We start from the raw sequence: 7,500 nt of genomic DNA on the forward strand, positions 1-7,500 counted from the left end.
GACGGCCCAACTACGGCCTTACAGTAAATGAAAGACCCTTACTGTGGAAGGGGTGATAAGTAATGCTGTAATGTTCCAGGTTGGAATTGTTGCCGTTTGTGGATGGGAACGCTGGGGTAATCCGTGTTTATATGACATCACCAGGAACTTTATGATAATGTAAAATGAAAGTCAGTTATAGTTACATTGTCTCTCTGCCCTCACTGTTACACATGAGATACTAATCTCTCAATAATTCTACTTCCAGTAATTATAATGTCATCGTTTGGCTTTTTACATTTCAAATAAATATTATATATATAAAAGTATATATACTGATTAGGCTGATGGTGCTGAAAACAAATGGTTACTGACTAATTATCTCAACTTGAAATAAACATGAATGACTATTTGTTTCATTAACAACACATTTATTACAATTGTATTTAGTCCATATCACAGTGGTGCCATTGGAAATCACTCACTCACCTCCACCATAGATTTAGTATGTTGTTATGCTCGTGCATGCTGAAATGGTAAAATCCGTGTTATTAGGGAACACCCCCCTGTTTCTCCATAAGTGGAACAGCCCAGGCAGCAGTATCCTGGCTGATCATGGCTGAAAAGTTTAGGAAATGTGTTGGGTAGCCTATATAGCCAGAAGAATCAAAGCTAACATATTGTTGGTCTTTTATCTCATTAAATAGGACTCGCTCTGTTTAAATAAATAAATCATTTTAATTTTTAAATATTTTTTAAATAATTTATAGAGTATAATTTTCATTCCTGGCTAATTACTCACATTGGCTCACTCTCGAGGCGATCTTTAAAAATATACAAAAATACACTCAGAGAGTCTTCAAGTATTGATTTGTTTTTTTAAATCTGGGTTCATGATGACAAAGAAAAAGAGAAATAGAGAGAGGGCAAGAGAAGAAGTGATAGAGAGAGAGAGAGAGAGAGAGAGAGAGAGCATTGTGACAGTTTCCATGATAAACCTCTCTGTCAGGATGAGAGTGAATGTTTAGCTTCCGAGTTCGTAAATATTTACAGGCCGTGTTCATGGCCATATGGTATGAAGCGTTTGGGTGTTTGGTGTTCAGGTCTGCCACAACACTACCCTATGACCAAAAAAGGATCCGTAGAGGAGTCAGGGTGTAAGGTGTGTGTGTGCATGTGTGAGCATGTGTGTGTGTGTGTGTGTGTTTAGAAAGGGCAGGACCATCTTGCTTAACAAGCACAAGCTATTGCCTGCAGATGGAATTTAAAGACACATTAATTATTTAAGAAAAAAAAAAGATTGCACAACATAAGTAATTACTAAAACACCGTGACTCTAAATGGGACCCATGCCCTGGACCTGATGCGGGTGCCGTGGAAACGACCCATGAACCCCGGCCTCCCCCTCTCACATGCCTGCGTTCAATCTTGTTCGATGGTATACTCTTTCTTTGGTGCTGTCATTATGATCGACACTGTAGGCAACTTAAATGTGCATTGCATAAGTATGAGTCAGTTTGTAGTTCACCAATCAGAATTACATAACGACAGGGCAGTCCTGATGTCGTGCTTTAAAAGAAAAGCGCCTCGCGTCCCCAGCTGCTGTGGGGAAGCAGAGCATGGCGGGACCACAGACGCCGAGAACACTGACGCACTTCTCTGTGACCTCCCCACCATGTGACCTCCCCTTCACATAGGTTGAGCGAAGGATGGCAAGGAAACAGAACAAGTAAAAGCTCGCCATGACTGACTGACTGCATGCCCTGCTGATCTGAGAAAAAGCCCACAGAGCTTTAAGCACATGTGTTTTAGAGTTCACACACACACACACACACACACGTACACACACACACACACACACACACACACATGCACACGCGCACACACGCACACACACGCACACACACACGTACACACACACACACACACACGCACACACACACACACGCACACACACACACACGTGCACACACGCGCACACACACACACACACACACACACACACACACACACACACACACACACACACACACACACACGCACAGGGCAGCAGATGAAAGTCTAAATTCTGGCTATAGATACCAAAGCCCATAAGAGGCCGAGCTGAAGCTGGACAGGTAGTAAAGGAATATCCAACATTTGTATGTCTTTCCCAGTGGAAAATCTTAACGCGCTTGGCAAAGTGCTTTATTTTAGAGGTTAGACATCAGGTCTAGGAGATCCCGAAAAGCTGAGCAATGTGACTAGGTACACATACTGAGTAAAGTAACACATGTTTTTATGTTCGTAATCAGCTTCAGAGAGAGTGATACAGCCTGAGCTGGTGATACAGCCTCAGAGAGAGTGATACAGGCCCTGAGAGAGATACAGGCCCTGAGAGAGTGACACAGCCTCAGAGAGAGTGATACAGCCTGAGTGCCTGGTGATACAGCCTCAGAGAGAGTGATACATCTTCAGAGAGAGGGATAAAGGCTCAGAGAGAGTGATACAGCCTCAGAGAAAGTGATACAGCCTCAGAGAGAATGACAGCCTCAGAGAGAGTGATACAGCCTCAGAGAAAGTGATACAGCCTCAGAGAGAATGACAGCCTCAGAGAGAGTGATAAAGACTCAGAGAGAGTGATACAGTCTCCGAGAGAGTGATTTATAGTGATTTATAGTGACTCATACTTCAGTACCTTTCAAACATGTGTGTATAAGCACACTCACTCACACATTCACGCAGAGCAAATATGGACAAATACCAGCCCGAGACAGAACAACCCCCTTTAGTTCCTAGACCAGCATGGAGTCGTCACTGTTTTGACTCACACTGTCATGTCTATGGCAGACTAATGACAGTTGCTAACCTGCCGTTGAGCCTGTCTGCTTCTGTAAAACTGAAAACACGGGAAAAATTGTTTATCAGTGATCAGTATCAATCAATATGGAATGTCGTTCAGACACACTGGGACATGAAGTACAGCTTAGCTACAGCCTTGTGGTTATGACATTGACATCGTCACTTCAGTTTATATAAACAATGTTAGGGCAGCTATATCAGGAGATGGCATTCAGATAAACGTAACAAACTATGAGCTTCAGGTAAACACATCAAACACTGCAGGATTGGAGGATTACTGGGTAGTACCGACTGCCATGTCTGCAGTGACTCAGCACATCTGACAGACACTGTGGACGTATGATGGTGTCAATATCTGGGTTAGAAAGATGTCTTTCCGAAAAGAATCAGCCTTCAAAAAAAAACATTTAAGACCGTGTTCCAAATAAAAATGAAACCAAATAATTATTTGTCAAAGTGAAATACTTCACTTTACGGTGTCCAAGAAAAACACAAATGCAAAAAAAAAATTTAATAAATAAAAAATCAACCCACACACTGCAAAACCAAAAAAAAACAAACCCACCAACATGCAACATGCAGCACATACATGACATTTTACAAACACACCACAAATTCTGAAAACAACTCCAGCAACAACACAACAGCAGTGTTTCCAGAGGACACTAAAAAGGGTTGCAACTGCACGAGAACCCATGACATATGGATAGAACTGCATCCACGCAATGGGAGTTAGAGTTATGGTTTATCACACTGGATGCATTGAACGCACTATAAACACTTTGCTTCATGGTTACTGTTGCTAGGACAAAACAAATTGCTGGTAACAGCGATTGACTACAGTACTGAAGACTGGTGGAGGTTACGATGTTATCTCAGCACGCCTGCTGCGTTCAAAGAGCTGAAACAGGTGGACTCCTGCTTAGCGTGCCAGTCAGGAGTTTATCCCTAAAACACGATCACGCGACAAAAAAGCATGCAAAAACAGCTTCTGAACATACTCAAAATAAAATGGATTTTGACATAAGATGCTATAATGGCCCGTTTGGTTGAATTTTCACCAGAATTCTGAAAAGTTTGTCCAGCATAGCAACAGTAACGGTGTACATATGGCATATGGTTTGTTCTCATATGGTTTGGCGAGACACTTTATTTGCGTTATGGTTATAGCTTTAAAGTCACGTGCATTTTCTGAATTTGTATGGCATCTACAAATTTATTGTGAGTTTGTGAAACGTAGAGCATCTGCTGTCATGTTGACAGATGCATTTTACAGAGCACTTTACGTTTGTAGTGCGTTGGGTTTTCTCAGTCACTGCTAACTTTGCTTCATAATTTCCCAAAAAACCCAAACCCTGTTTATCATCTTAGTCAGACAATCGCAGGCAAATCTAAAAGTGTCCAAGGCCTCTAGCAAGCTGCATCAATGTTCCTGTGTGCACTCGACCCTACTGGTCTTTACTCTACTGGTCTCTACTGGTCTCTGCGGGACTGTTCAGAGAACCAGGCACGTGTCCGACAGTCTCCATGCTTCCGTTCGCCGTGACTGGACTGCAGGGAACGTGAACGTTTGCGGGAAAACTTCCCAATTTTTCCTTTTGTTTTTGCTTAATTTATATTTCTTTGTGTTTCCAGGAAGACGCGTCCTCACACCTGCGTCCACCACCGCGCAGAAGCCAGTCTGTTCTCTACTCAGTGAGCTGTGATTGGACGACTACAGTGTACGGCATGTAACAATCTTTCAGTGTCTCTCCAAGCTTTCGGTGCTAATGAAAGGTGTTACGGTACGAGAGACACACCCAAACCCCCCCCCCCCCCCCCCACACACACACACACCTGCCACAGTCCCGATCACCCGCTTATTGAAGATTGCCCTCACTTGTCTTCCATTGCTGCCCTGTTTGGGCTCCTTGCTGTGTAAGCCCACAGGTACCTGGCGCCAGAATACAGCACATTGAGGCATACTGCTGCTTCAGCAACCCCCACAATCCCACCCCCAACCCCACCCACCCCGGCCTCCGTCACTAGATGACCTCTGAGTTCCTGCTGCTGTTTATTCATCGTTTGTTTGATCACTCGAGCGCGAGCGTGTAACGGAGAGTACAGACGCTCCAGAGCTTCACTTGCCTCTCGCGCCGTCTGAGACGCCAGCCACACAAAGGGCAGTCCCCCAAGAGGCCATTATCACTGCATAATAACATAAATCACTCACATGCACCGTTATGTTCATTCAGTACCAAAAATAGGGTTTTTTTTCATTAAAAATGTATTAATTAATTAACTTAAAAAAATTAGATTCAGATTTGCACATTCCCACATTTTCATCATTACACTGAAAAGGAGTGTAAAAAGCTACTGATTACTTTGCCTTATAAACCTGATCTTGCATCACAATGAAGCTCCAACCCCTGTTCTGCTTATATACACATGCAAGAAGACACAACATGAAGTTCTGCTTATATAAAGGGGGGTTTGTGGTAATGAAACTGAAGCCCCACAGCCGTGAGCTCCCCCTCGTCTGCAGGGGGCTGCGTGCGGGTGTGGAGCGGTGGGGCAGAGCTCAGACCTCCGGGGACCACAGATCTCCGATCTGCCTTCAGCCCCCCAGCACTTTTAGAATGTGGTCCTTGACCCTGCCTCTCTCTCTCTGTCTCTCTCTGTTGCGCTGACTAGTACCCGGTCACCTCAGACACGGCGGTTGGTGGAGGAAGCGGTCCCTTCTGGAGGATTTACTGCCGCCGGCGATGCCGCCCCCTCGCCCAGGTTCTGCCCCTCAGCTCAGACTGACGCACCTGCCCTTCACCACCATGCTGGCTGCTGGCGTAGCCACCGAGGGGGGGTGGGTCTAGATCGCAGGTCGCTGTCTGCCATGATTAGCACGTACCGAGCAGCCAGATTACAAACTGGGGGGTTCAAACGTCTCCTGCTGACTCAGTCGGCAGACGATAGATGACGATATAACCTCCTTCCACTTCGTGTGCACACTTCTCGCACATACATGGGCCAAACACGACACTGCACGCAGTCACCCCATGGAGACGGCAGAGCAGTCCAAACCTGCCCTGGCAACCTCATGGCGGCGCAATCCCCCTGTTCTGACAGCCCGATAGAAATTGTTCCTTCTTACATTCACAACTGGCACAAGGCTACCTACTTCATGCTGCAACCACAAGACGCAAAGCGGCACGGAGGCCGTCCCCCAGCCGGGTGAGACCCTGCTTCCGATCCCCCACAATTCCCAGCTGCCCCCCTGCTCCCGTGATTCGACTCTCGACCCAGTTCAGCAGACTGCGCGCTGTTAACTGAGCCCCCTCTCAGCCACGAGCAAACTCTTTGGGGCACGCGGCGGGTAGTGAGGGGAGAGGTGGGAAAGGAACAGGGGTTCCATCGAGAGCGTCGGGATTTGATGATTTGAACGCGTTCCCCCAGGATGACAGAGCATGCCAGATACAGCCAAATTGCTTTACAGGGCGGTCGGCGGTGCAAGCAAACGTTTCAGAATAAAACCCGTGCAGGGAGGGAAACATGAGAAGATGCTGAGCAATAAAACACGTGGCGAGACATGTCCAATAACCACGAGACGCGCATGAGTCATATATCTGGCCCAAACTTTCAGTTCTCGGCACAACCTCACAAAAGACGCCAAAACCCACAGCAGCCTGCAGCCACACAGTTAGGAATCTACTGTCTAAGTGAGCAAAGTTAAAGGACATCAAGAAAATGAAGCAAAAAGCGCATATCGATCGGAAGTTCTTTCTGAGCAGAGGAAAGGCGTGTTTGAAGGCAAACGCACTAGCGCAGGACTCCAGTCAAACGCGGGGTCTCTCACCTGCTCGTCTCTGAGTCTCAGTCACTGCGTCCCACTGACTCACTGTGTCTCTCTTTCTCTCTCTGTGTTTTTCCCTCAGACGTTAACGGAGCTCCGAACAGCCTAGGGGACGGAGAAATCGACTCAGTGCGAGTAAGTAGCGTGTCACGCAGTGCATTGTGGGATGGCTGGGGTCAGTTTCTCCTCCTCCCTCTCTCTCTCTCTCTCTCTCTCTCTCTCTCTCTCTCTCTCTCTGTCTCTCTCCCTCCTTCGTGCACTCTCTGCAGGTTTAGCCCAGCCCAGAATTAGCCTCTACACCACTGCCACCAATGCTGCTCAGGTTACTATAGCAACAGGCTCTCTTTCTCTGTTTCTCTCTCCCGCTCTACCGTTCATCTTTTGCTTGCATGTGTGCTTGTGGTCTTTCCAAAGGAAACAAGTCCGCACCTGTTGCCGCAACCCCCCTGCTCCTTCCCAGGGTTAGAGGAACCGTGGGCAGGTGAGTTCAGGCACACACACGACCGAGGTGAGATAAGGGAAGTGTTTTCGGGAGGGGCAGGGCAACTGTCCAGGCCACCATGTCAGCACTCTGCTGCTAATTTTAACGGTCTTAACCCTGCGCTAATCAGGGCTCCAGCATCTGCCTGTCTCCCCCGCGGTCCCTGTGCCTGGGCTGTCCATGCCACACACACACACACACACACACACACACACACACACACACGCACGCACGCACGCACGCACGCGCGCGCACGCACACACACACACAGTATGCTTAATACTCACATTGCTCCTTCTACATCTAATCTGATACCGCATATATTATCAGCTTTACAGTACAATCTCTGAACAGAAGTGTGGTACACCTAATT

At 46.8% G+C, this 7,500-nt stretch overlaps 1 protein-coding gene across 1 annotated transcript in view; it reads right to left on the reverse strand.

Moving 5' to 3' along the window:
- The window catches only part of LOC113583019 (muscleblind-like protein 1), a 76,148-nt gene extending 69,392 nt beyond the window's left edge, over nucleotides 1-6,756 (reverse strand). Inside the window, exon 1 of the mRNA XM_035527897.1 lies at nucleotides 6,650-6,756. The gene's annotated coding sequence lies outside the window, so the exon portion shown is untranslated. The remainder of the gene's footprint in view (nucleotides 1-6,649) is intronic.
- Between the last annotated feature and the right edge of the window lie 744 nt (nucleotides 6,757-7,500).

This window comes from Electrophorus electricus, chromosome 7 (genome assembly GCF_013358815.1).
Source record: "Electrophorus electricus isolate fEleEle1 chromosome 7, fEleEle1.pri, whole genome shotgun sequence".
Classification (NCBI taxonomy): Eukaryota; Metazoa; Chordata; class Actinopteri; order Gymnotiformes; family Gymnotidae; genus Electrophorus; species Electrophorus electricus.